We start from the raw sequence: 12,029 nt of genomic DNA, 5'->3' as shown, positions 1-12,029 counted from the left end.
GGATCTTTGTGCCTGACTTAGAAAATAACCCTTCCTCCCCCTCTGTTCTTGAGAAAGAAATAAAGGAAATTAGATGAAGAGAAAAAAATTTGGTATTTGGTCTATTTATTTATTTAGATTTTAAGATAAATCTGGCCTACAGTAGAAAAAAATATCCAAATATCTAAGGAAATCCTATCATCTTGAGTCAATCAATGTCCATTGGGTCAATTTATTCAAAATATTCTGGTTTCTGCTTTTTTACCTTCTAGAATTCCAGTAATTTTTTTATATCTCTTTTATATCAGCTGCCCAATTCTATGAATGTATCATTGAGTGTCACTTTTAAAACCTTAAACCATAATTCAGATTCTGGCTGCCAACTTCTCTTTCCCTACATCTGTCCCTTCTTCCCTCTGGCTATACCTACTCCTTTACCTCATAACTGTTAGTCACCCAATTATCTTCTTGTTTACTTTTTCTTCATGTCTTGACTTCTGTTCCATTCCTATTCATCTAAGCTAGACCAGGTCACAGGAGGCTCCTCTGGGTTTGAATACTGGCAAAAATGACAACTCATTTTTGGTTCAAGATTGCATTCACTTCAATTTAATACCAAGTAGACCAAAAACAACAGACTATTCACCAGATAAGAATATAAGATGACTGAATGGCCACAGCTTCCTGGAACATCACTGGGTCCTCTTGAGTTGCATATGAAGTAAAGAAGTTTCTTAGAATTAAAGGACTCTCATCAGGGAAAAAACAATCCAAAAGCTCTTCTGCCTTTTATCCTGTTATGCCAGAGGTGGAGCCATTTTGGCATCCAAGGGTCTACTTAATACAAATATGTTTGCTATTGATGCTTTACCTTACTTTGTTTTCCTATTTGTTACTATCCTATCAGGCCGGCCATTGGAAAAGTTGCAACCCATCAACCGTCACAGATAAAATATATTATATCTTTCATTCTTTTGCAAATTGTAAATGTCTTCTACTACTTGTCTTTTGTGCAAGCCCATTTCATTAAACATATATAGTGGTACAACCACTAGTATATGTTTTCTAAAATCAATTGGACTACAGTGCCATTTGTCAATTTTTTAATAGATCCTAGTCCTCTCCTTGCATTCTCAACAATGGCTCTTCCAAACTTTAACAGCCCATTAAAGCTCCCCATCCTACTCTCATCCCTCTCTTTCTTAGCAAATGACTATTTCCTGGTCCCTCAAGAAAATCAGTACTATCAGGTATCCATTCAAATTCCTAGCCATACACTTAATAAAGGATCTATATCAAAGGGAAATATGTCCCCTTTCTTGTTTGCTAAAAATTATGCTCTGAGTTTCAACTTGTTTGCTTTATGTTCTTTCTCAATCCACTATTTCCTTGTCTATATGTTTACGCTCTTTCTCCAGTAGTTTCTTCCTTACAGTCAATAATACATTCAAGCCCTTTTCTTATTAGCACTCTATCTTTCTCTCTCATAGTCAAACTTAAAAGAATAATTTCTATGACTTATCTCTACTTCTGAAATGCCCATTTACTCATTAAATCCATTCATTTGGGCTTTTGTATCATGGCTATATGGAAGCTCTTCTGGCAAGAGTTAGTCCTCCTTTTATTTGACCTCTCTGCAGCATTTAGCATCAGTAAACACCTTCTTTTGCTGGAAATTCTCTATTCATTGTGATTTCCCATTCCTACTTTTTAAAATGTGTCTCAATCTCTAATGCCATTCCTTTTAGTTTTCTTGTTATTTTTCTTCTCTCTATTAAATAAATTGTGGTATTTCCTATGGTTTCCTCTTCGGTCCTCTGAGTTCCAGGAGTTTGGGCAGTCCCTGGGAGAGTGCCATGAGAGGCCAGAGTGCCACCTTTCTCCCATCCAGACACCTCTTCCCCTGCACTTCCACTATCCACTGCAATGGAGAAAGTTTGAGCTCGGCTGACTGGGAGCTGTGGCCCCTCCCCCACCCATTACAACTGCCAGCATAGTTTGAGCAGAGAAGTTCTCAAATGGCTGTTTCTCTCCAGTGGGTGTGAGTCCGAGGCTGAGGTCCCCACAGAGAGTGAGGCCCCACTCTGCTTCCCTTGAGGTCCGCCATGACCCAAATATTAGGTCTTATTAGGCCCCACCTCCAATATTAGGGATCAAATTTCAACAAACATCCAAACCACAGCAAGGTTGTTTACATTATTTTGAGATTACACACACTGCATCAACAAAAAATCTTGCACATATGTATTTGTATATTATGGGAGGTAAATTCTTAAAAATATGCCCACTCTGTCTAAAGTTAATTGCATATATAATTGTGTTTGGTGTTGTCAAACTTCCCTTTAGAAGGTTTTTACCAGTTTGCTTTCTCACCAGAAATGTATGAGTGCCTGTTTCCTTGGGTCTAAATGACAAATATGTTGCCATTACGTACATTTTAATTCCACCAAACTTACATATGTGAGATGTGGTGAGATGTGGCATTTCATTGTTGTTTCATTTGTACTTTTTAATTTTAAGTGAACTTGAACATATTTAATATGTTCAAGGGCCATTTTCATATTTTTTAATAATTATCTGTTCATGCTTTCCTCCCTTTTTCTATCAAGTTTTTGGTCTTTTTCTTCTCAATTTTTATAAATTCTTTATATACTAAAAATATTTGCAATTTTTCTATAATATATGTTGCAAGAATTTTCTCTGAGTTTTTCAGTTGTCTTTTGACTTTCTTATGATGTTTTTTGGCATGCAATTTTGAAAATTTTTTATAGTTAAGTTTATCAGTCTTTTCCTTTATTGTCCTGGGTCTTGTATTACAGTTAGAGACGTTTGTCCTAAACTACCATAAAGAATAACTCATCTATGTTTTCTCCTAGTACTATATGACTATATTTTACATGTACATCTCTGATCCATTAGGAGTTTATTCTTATGTGTGGTGTGAGCTGTGGAGGATCTAATTTTATCCTTTCCAAATGGGTGCTCAGTTGTCTCAGCACCATTTATTTAAAAGTCTCTTTTGTCCCAGTGATTTGAGAGAAAACCATTTTATTTTGTATAAAAGAGAATTAAGGGTATCTTGGTTAAATATAAGGTTGAATCATTCAGAAGAAAAATATAAACATTATAATAATTATTATTATTTATTATATATCTACTATGTACCAGGTACTGTTTAGTGCATTTATATAGTTTAGTGCATTTATATACTGTTTAGTGGATTTATATACATTATTGATTTAATCTTTACAACAGCCATAATTGTTAGTCCATTTTACTGATGAATACAATGAGACACAGAATGATTATATAATTTTCCCATGTCATGAAGTAAATATGTGGTGAAGACAGAATTTGGAGTATGTTAATTTAGATTCACATCTACTTGCCACCACTATGATATATTTCTTGGAAGCACAGTAGAAGTATAGCATAAATTGATGCTTATTAAATCTTAATATGCAAATAAATTCCCTAAGATCATGTAAAAATGCAGATTCTGATTCAATACATCTGTTGCAGAATCTGAAATTCTGTATTTCTAATCAACTCACAGATTATTCTTATGTTGGTCTACAGTATTAATGACAAGCTACATTGTCCAAGTAGATTAAGGAAGCTAATGAAATGACAAAAAAGAGGTTAATTAACTCCCAAAATGTTTAAAGATAAAATAAGATTAAGAATCTGGATATTATATGTAAATTAATTCTAAAATCTACACACACCAAATTCAAGAATTGTGTCTTAAACATTTAGTAAGATGTTTTTGCCACTGGAGGCAGGATTAGAGGAGTGAAAAGGAGTGAGATTTCATTATTATGTATAAATAGATAAATAGACATTTTGTTGGCTTTAAGGGTAAGTTTTTACTTTTAATTTTATGTTTTTCAAATAATTTGGTGCTGTTATTTCTTAGAAGCTTGCAGTCACAATGGAGATAAACATGTGCACAACACTAGGCATCTGGAGGGTGAGACGGTATGCTAGGAAAGGGGATGTCAGGGTCTAAGATCTTAAAAATAGCATGTGGCCAATTTCAAAGTACAGCAATGCATTGATATGGCATGGAGAACAAATTCCTAAAATTGCAAAACTCAAGAAATTTCGAGACCTAGGAGCTGTCAAGTCTTCAGCATAAATGTTAAGTCACCAATAATTAACACAGTAGAATAAAGACAAAGAATTGCGAGCCATGTGCCAGAGGCTCAGAAAAAGGTGGAGGAATGTCATTTTTTAAATAGGTAGAAGTGGAGGACAACAGACACTATAATAAAAAAGAAAACATATCATGTTTATGATTTGTTATTCTTTTATGCATTTCAAAAGTAAAAATATTAAACAATGTCAAATATAAAATACAAAAGCTTAAGAAGTGACAACATTTTATAACATTAACCCATTGTTTTTAAGACATATCTGCCTAGTCTTTCTTTAAAATTTCACTTTTCATGGTATCTCAATGGTGGTAAATTCCATTAAGCTAAATATTTTAGAAATCAAGGGACAAGTACCTAATCTTACCTTTCAAGTATTGGTTGTCTTGCATAAAACACTAATAGAGAAATACTATTTCTCCTTGCCAAAGTATTTTTCATACAAATATTTATAAATATCTTTTATTATTTATGCTAATTATAAAACCACCAAAATCACCAATTTACTATAATAATTGCATCTATTTGACAGGCATCTATATCTAATACCTAATAAGTTTTGTAATTATGCACTTAAGTTTTTTGTTTTCACCACAATCATATGATCATTGAAACCAGTATCTATGACTCTATAGAATCTGCACAACCGTAAGAGACAGAAGTCTCTGTTTAGTTACAGGCAGCCACTCTAAATCATCTACGATGATTGAGGGACAATAGTATAGAAAAGTGAAATCATTTTTGTTAACCCTGTTAGCTGAGTCGTTAGTAGGTAGCCAACAGATGCGTTTGAATTTCATTTCCTTAATTATTCCATTTGCAGACACTTGCTACTGAATAAATGCTAATGATCAGGGAAGCAGCTAAAAGGCCAGAAGCAAAAGGGAAGAAACAGAGAGGCAATGGGAGTGGCTAGCCCCCAAACTAGATAATCAGTTTTAGAATAATCACAGGTTGCTATGGTCCCATTGCTGTAAGAAAATAATGACCATTACATCCTCATACTAGGAAGAAATGGATGTCTTGTTTTTCAAATATGTAAATATGCTTAAGGAAATGTCCAATCCAAATATTTTGTTTCCATTTTTAGGCTGTAATTGAGCACATGTTCTAATTCTAAATATTTTTTATTTTTCTCTAAGACTGTATACACTGTCTTTTTTTCTGAGCATTTCTCCACTTTTCTTTCCTTTTATTAAATTGATTATGATGGGCACATCCAATTTGTTCCAGTCCTGCCAAACCTGTTTACTGCTGAGAAAAAGTTGAACTATTTAAATGTGCCTTCCCTGATTATTAAGCTTAAGGAAAAAGATGTCACTATAGCTTTTTTTGTCCCCTGGCCAAATTTCCTGAGTATAACATGCTGGTGTTTATGTTGAAGGTCCTATTAATCCTTTTTTAGTGCCTACAATATGATAACATGTAATAAAAGCCCCCTACTGCATACAAAATTTCATTATGGGAATTAATAACCATAATTTTATTATCAATAAACTAGTTTCTAGCTAGCAAGATGAACTTTGTTATGCAAGATGGCTATTCATTGTAAGGTATTGAGAGATATGTGATCTCAATGTAATCTTTGTTAACCAAAAATTTAATAACTACATTATACTTATATTTAGGGAACACTCCTATCCCTTGGTACACATATATCACTTTCCTGCTTTCTCAAGTTTCATTCTTGTAACTAAATGTAATTCTGATTCCATTTTTTTGATGTTTGGCTACTGACAACTTTTAAGTCTCACCCTTCCCTCTTCTCCTGCTCCACATCTTGCAAAGCCCGAGGGCTTCCTCCTTGGGTGTTGACAGGCAATTCGAACAACACACAGGAACCCTCACTTTAGCCCCGCCTCCTAACTATTCATGCATAAAAACCCTATGCCAGTCTTCTTTCCCTGTTCTCTGAAGACATTTTTGGGATAGCTTAGGAGGCATGACCTGATCTACCCAGAAAACCTTATTGGGTGAGTAATAAATCTTTGCAGGCTTTCATGGTATGAGTATAACATCATCAGCCTTGATATTTGAACCAAATTTGCGTGTAGAGATCCATCCTGTTTCTTTGGAGTGTTCACAAAAACAAGGAAATAAACCCTGGTGGCCATAGATTCTTCATGCTTTCATTCATCATTTGTGTACTAATTTATTTACTTGACAAATATTTAAAGTCTTTAAATAAAACACTACTCCAGGAAATGGGACATAAAGATGCAAAATACTTAGTTTCAGCCACTAGGAAGCCAAACATATATACAAATTGAACCTAAACCTGGAGATTTTTGTTAACAACTGGGTTTACAATAACATTCTGACAATCATGCTATTACAGACTCCACATGTTAGTGCGACTTAGACTCTGCCATGTTTTACTACTTCTATTCAGTGGTAAATGGCAAAATTGGGAAGGAAATGGAAAAGTGAAAAAAAGACTCAATATTTTTAAAAGCCTGGAAATCGAAGGTTAAAGCAAGAAGACAGCCCTGAGCATTACTCACCTCCACCTTTACAGCCATCACATTGCCAGAGGGCTATCACCTAGCAGCTTCCTATCTGGTTTCTCTCTTCCATTGTTTTCTCCTCTTATGCATCCCACATATGGCATAACCATCTTTTAAAATGTAAATCAGAGGACTAGACTCCTCAGTTAAACACAATGGCTTTCTTATTGCTCTTTGAACATTATAATCTGTTCCTGCCTACCCGACCAACCACATCTCCTGCATTTATCCCCTCTCTCACATACTCTGAATTCTCTAAAGTCTGGACCTTCAAATATGGTGTTCCAGAATGCTTTTTTTTTTTCCTTTTCAAGACAGAGCGTCACTCTGTTGCCCTGGCTAGAGTGCCATGGCGTCAGCCTAGCTCACAGCAACCTCAAACTCCTGGGCTCAAGCGATCCTTCTGCCTCAGCCTCCTGAGTAGCTGGGATTACAGGCATGCGCCACCATGCCCGGCCAATTTTTTCTATATATTTTTAGTTGTCCAGCCAATTTCTTTCTATTTTTAGTAGAGACGGAGGTCTCGCTCTTGCTCAGGCTGGTCTCGAACTCCTGAGTTCAAACTATCAGCCCGTCTCTGCCTCCCAGAGCCACCGCACCTGGCCCCAGAATGCTCTCTTAACAACTCTGCCTGCCTAACTTCTTTTCATATATCAGGTTAAAAGTCCTTTTCTCAGATAAGTCTTTTTTGGGCCCACTCAATTTAATTCATGCTTCTGTATTCCTAATAGCATACTGCTCTTTGTTTCTCTCAGTTATTATCACAATTTATAATTAGAGTTGTCCCTCAGTATCTGAGGGGCACTGGTTCCAGGACCTCCTGAGGATACCCAAATCAGAGGTTTTTCAAGTCTCTGATATAAAATGAGACAGTATTTGCGTAGAACCTATGCACATCCTCCCATATATGTTAAGTCCTCTACATTACCTATAATACCTAATGCAGCATAAATGTTATATAAATAGTTGCTAATACTGTGTTGTGTAGGGGAATAATGACAAGAACAAAAATGTCTGTACATCATCATTACAGATGCAATTTTTTTCCAAATATTTTTGATCCATGGCTGGTTGAATTCATGGATATGAAACCCACAGACATGGAGGGCTGATTGTATATATTTAATTTTGTACTTGCTTTTATAAGACAGAATAAGTCGATAAGGGCAAGGAGCATATCTTTTTTGGTCACTCTTGGGAAACAAGTTGCTATGAGTGTCTCAGGTTTCTATACATCTTGATAGCAAAAATGTTCACTGCCTTTTTTCCTATCTCAAGCATGTATGTATATCAAACAGCCTTGAAAGACAGAGATAATATCTCCCAGGTAATCATTCTCACCGTGCAGTATAATATACATGATGCAAAGGCCAGTCATGCTTCCTACCCAGGATAAAAGATTTGAATTTCCTAAGCTCAGGGTTCCTCTCCTACAATACACTCAACTGTGTATACAAGTGCCACTTGGCACTCTTTACAGCACCCAGGGGCAACTTGGGCCTGGAGAATGATACAAATGCTTATACCTTAACTAATGTTATTGTTGTGAATAATAAACTGCCTTTTTTCTCTGATCCAAGAGTCTCATGCTTTCTGCCAGTATTCACAAATCTTTTTTTTTCAGTATATTATGGGGGTACAGATGTTTACGTTACATACGTTGCCCTTGCCCCCCTCCCCCCCAAGTCCGAGCTTTAAGCGTGTCCATCCCCTGGATGGAGCACATCGCACTCATTGTGTATGCATATACCCGTCCCCTCCTCCCCCCCCCTTCTTATATGTGCACTTATGTGTTGATCAGTTATTACCAATTTGATGGTGAGTATATGTGATGCTTGTTTTTCCATTCTTGGGATACTTCACTTAGTAGAATGTATTCCAGCTCTATTCAGGAGAATACAAGAGGTGCTATATCACCATTGTTTCTTAGAGCTGAATAGTACTCCATGGTATACATATACCACATTTTATTAATTCACTCATGTATTGATGGACACTTGGGTTGTTTCCACATCTTTGCAATTGTGAATTGTGCTGCTATAAACATTCGGGTGCAGGTGTCTTTTTTATAATATCTTTTGTTCTTTTGGGTAGATGCCCAGTAATGGGATTGCTGGATCAAATGGTAATTCTACTTGTATCTCTTTAAGGTATCTCCATATTGCTTTCCACAGAGGTTGCACTAGTTTGCAGTCCCACCAGCAGTGTATGAGAGTTCCTATCTCTCCGCATCCACGCCAACATTTATTGTTTTGGGACTTTTTGATAAAGGCCAGTCTCACTGGAGATAAGTGATATCTCATTGTGGTTTTGATTTGCATTTCCCTGATGATTAGAGATGTAGAGCATTTTCTTCATATGTTTTTTGGCCATTATTCTGTCTTCTTTTGAAAATTTTCTGTTCATGTCCTTTGCCCACTTTTTGATAGAGTTGTTTGATTTTTTCTTGTTGACTTTCCTGACTTCTAAGTAGATTATAGTTATCAGCCCTTTATTGGATTTATAGCATGCAAAAATTTTCTCCCATTCTGGAGGTTGTCTGTTTGCTCTTGTGACCATTTCTTTGGCTGTGCAGAAGCTTTTTAATTTGATCAGGTCCCATTTATTTATTTTGGTTGTTGCTGTAATTGCCTTTGGGGTCTTCTTCATAAATTCTTTGCCTAGGCCAATGTCTAGAAGAGTATTTCCAACATTTTCCTCTAGAATTCTAATAGTTTTACTCCTTAGGTTTAAATCTGTTACCCAGTGTGACTTGATTTTTGTGAGACGTGAAAGGTGTGGGTCCTGATTCAGTTTTCTATTTTTAAAAAGAAAAGGAAGTCCTAGTATTCACAAATCTGCAATAGGCTAACTTGTAAGTTTGTAAGCAGAGTAAAATCTCAGACTCTTTGTCTTTCTTAAAAGTCACCACCATAAACCTAGAATAAGCACAGCTCTTGGCCCACATTAGGTGTCTAAGAAAAATATGTTAATTCAGTGAATGAAGAATTATGCCCTTTTCAGAATCTCATTAAGTTTGGCTCCTCACTTTTAAAAAACTACAAACATGTAAAAATACACACATACTTTTCCCGTAATATCAGGAGGATTGCAACCTACCGGAGCCTTTCCATAGACAAATAGGTCTCCATGGACTCCCAACAGAAAAGTGGTTTAGTTGAATTCTATTTTTATATACATAATGGGATTAAGGCCTAGAGAGAACTAATATGGCTTAGTCAAATTGGGCTGCTATAACAAAATACCTTAGACTGAGTAATTTATAAACAATAGAAATTTATTGCTTGCAGTTTTAGAGGCTGGGAAGTCCAAGATCAAGGTACCAGAGGATTTGGTATCTGATGGGGGCTTTCTCTGATTCAAAGATGGTGCCTTCTTGTAGTGTCCTCACATGGTGGAGGAGGTGAACAGGTCACTCAAGCCATTTTATAGGAGCACTAACTGATGCCATTCATGAGGGTGGAGTCCTCATTATCTAATCACCTCTCAAAGGTTCTATGTCTTCATATCATCACCTTGGGGTATAGGTTTCAATATATGAAGTTTGAAGGGACACAGACATTTAGATCACAGCATCATAGCTCCTGAATGTCATAATTTGTCATAATTTTCTTCTTGTCCTACTTGCCACCTCTACCTCCATACAAGCCCCTTGAAATAATTTTTAGAACCAAAGATAAAAGCAGTTCTTTTCATAGTTGCAATGAAATTCTGCAATGTGCTACCATTCAGAACATATGCAAAGTACAGTTATGTTCCAGAATAGTTAGATGAACCCAAGGCGAGAACCAGAAAGGTGATTGAAGATGAGTTCTGAGTAGATATTTTCTTACTACATAATGAAAATAGTTTCAGAAAATGCAAGACAATTGCTATGCTCTTTCAAAAGCTAGCTCCTGATGCTATTGGCAAATACTGAACATGCTACTGGGCTGGAATAAACCACAATTCCCATCCAATATCGGATGGCTTAATGCAAAGGGTCTGAATTACTGGCAAATCTCTGATCCTGGGAAGTTACCTTTTGAGTCTAGGTCTCATCACCTATAAAACAGGATAGTTTTATTTAAATCATAAGCTTGTTATAAAGATAAAATAAGATTTTGTGAAAGAACCAGAATGGGGAAGTCCAAAGGCAATGATAACACAAGATGTTTACCAGCAACCACTGCATCTGTCTGTGGTACCTTGCTTAGTCTTTTTCCTTTGTTTTCGAATTAGAAACTTCCATAATTGACATACCCTGACATCAGAAATTCTCATTTGTACAGGTTCCCCTGTGTTTCTAGAAAGCTTTATTTGGTGGAAATATAGTCTTGTTACTTGACTTCAGGGACTGTCAGCTTTGATTTATTATGGCCTTGGAACTTAGATACAATGGGCTCAATCCTTGTTTACACAATAGTTTAAAGCAGAACTATTTACATTTCTTTGCACCAGGAGTTACAAAGCCCAAACATACAAAATAAACTAGAACAAAATTGTGAGGGCACTGTAGATAGAAACCAGTTTCAATGATTATTTTCTCATTGACTTATAGCAAATTCTTTATTGCCTCTGAATTGTGTTTCCTTCTTTGTAAAATGGGGTATAACAATAGTAGTTAACTCCACAGCTGCTGTGAACATTAAATAATGTTTTGTGTAAAGTACTCACAATTCTTGAAGCTACTGCTATATCCACACACACACACACGCGTACATATATACAAACCTGAAAAATATGTACTGGATTAATTTTTCGGAATGAGAAACTGATGTAGAGAGACTAGGCAGTTTCCCCAAGATAATACAGCTAGTGAGATGTGGGATTAAGATAAAAACTGAAGTCTGTCCATTTACAAAACCCATTTTAATTTCATTCTATTGTGCTGTCAGAGGTTGTCCAAATACAGAAGAGTAACAAGTGACTGGGACCATTTGAGCAATTTTCTATTTGTCCTGACTTTAAAAGTATTATTTTGGATCTGAGACTCTGTAGACTTGGGAAACTTTCCCAACTATCCTAAAAATAAGACATTCCTGATAAAGCCAGCAATGCCTCTTCCTCAGAAAAACTGATATTAAAGCACTTATGAATTAACAGAATATGTGCTCACTTAACCAAAGACTGGTTTAAAATTGAGCAGATGAACAACTTAGCAAGCACATCATAGTAAAAGGCAAAATATTTGTCTTTCATTACATTCTTGAACCTGTAACAAATCTTTGTGGGAAAGGCTAAATAAGTACTAATAGATACCTCTGATGCCACTGTGTAAGGCTGTAGTGTGGAAGATATTTTATTTTTTGTCGGGATTTATAAACATGCTGCAAAATCTCTAGGTCTAAATGCAATTGGTTAAATAGTGATTACGGTGTGGTAATGACAAATTTTCTTTAAGGGT

The sequence above is a fragment of the Propithecus coquereli genome, unplaced genomic scaffold (genome assembly GCF_000956105.1).
Source record: "Propithecus coquereli isolate 6110/MARCELLA unplaced genomic scaffold, Pcoq_1.0 Scaffold456, whole genome shotgun sequence".
Lineage (NCBI taxonomy): Eukaryota > Metazoa > Chordata > Mammalia > Primates > Indriidae > Propithecus > Propithecus coquereli.
This window is presented reverse-complemented; position numbering follows the sequence as displayed.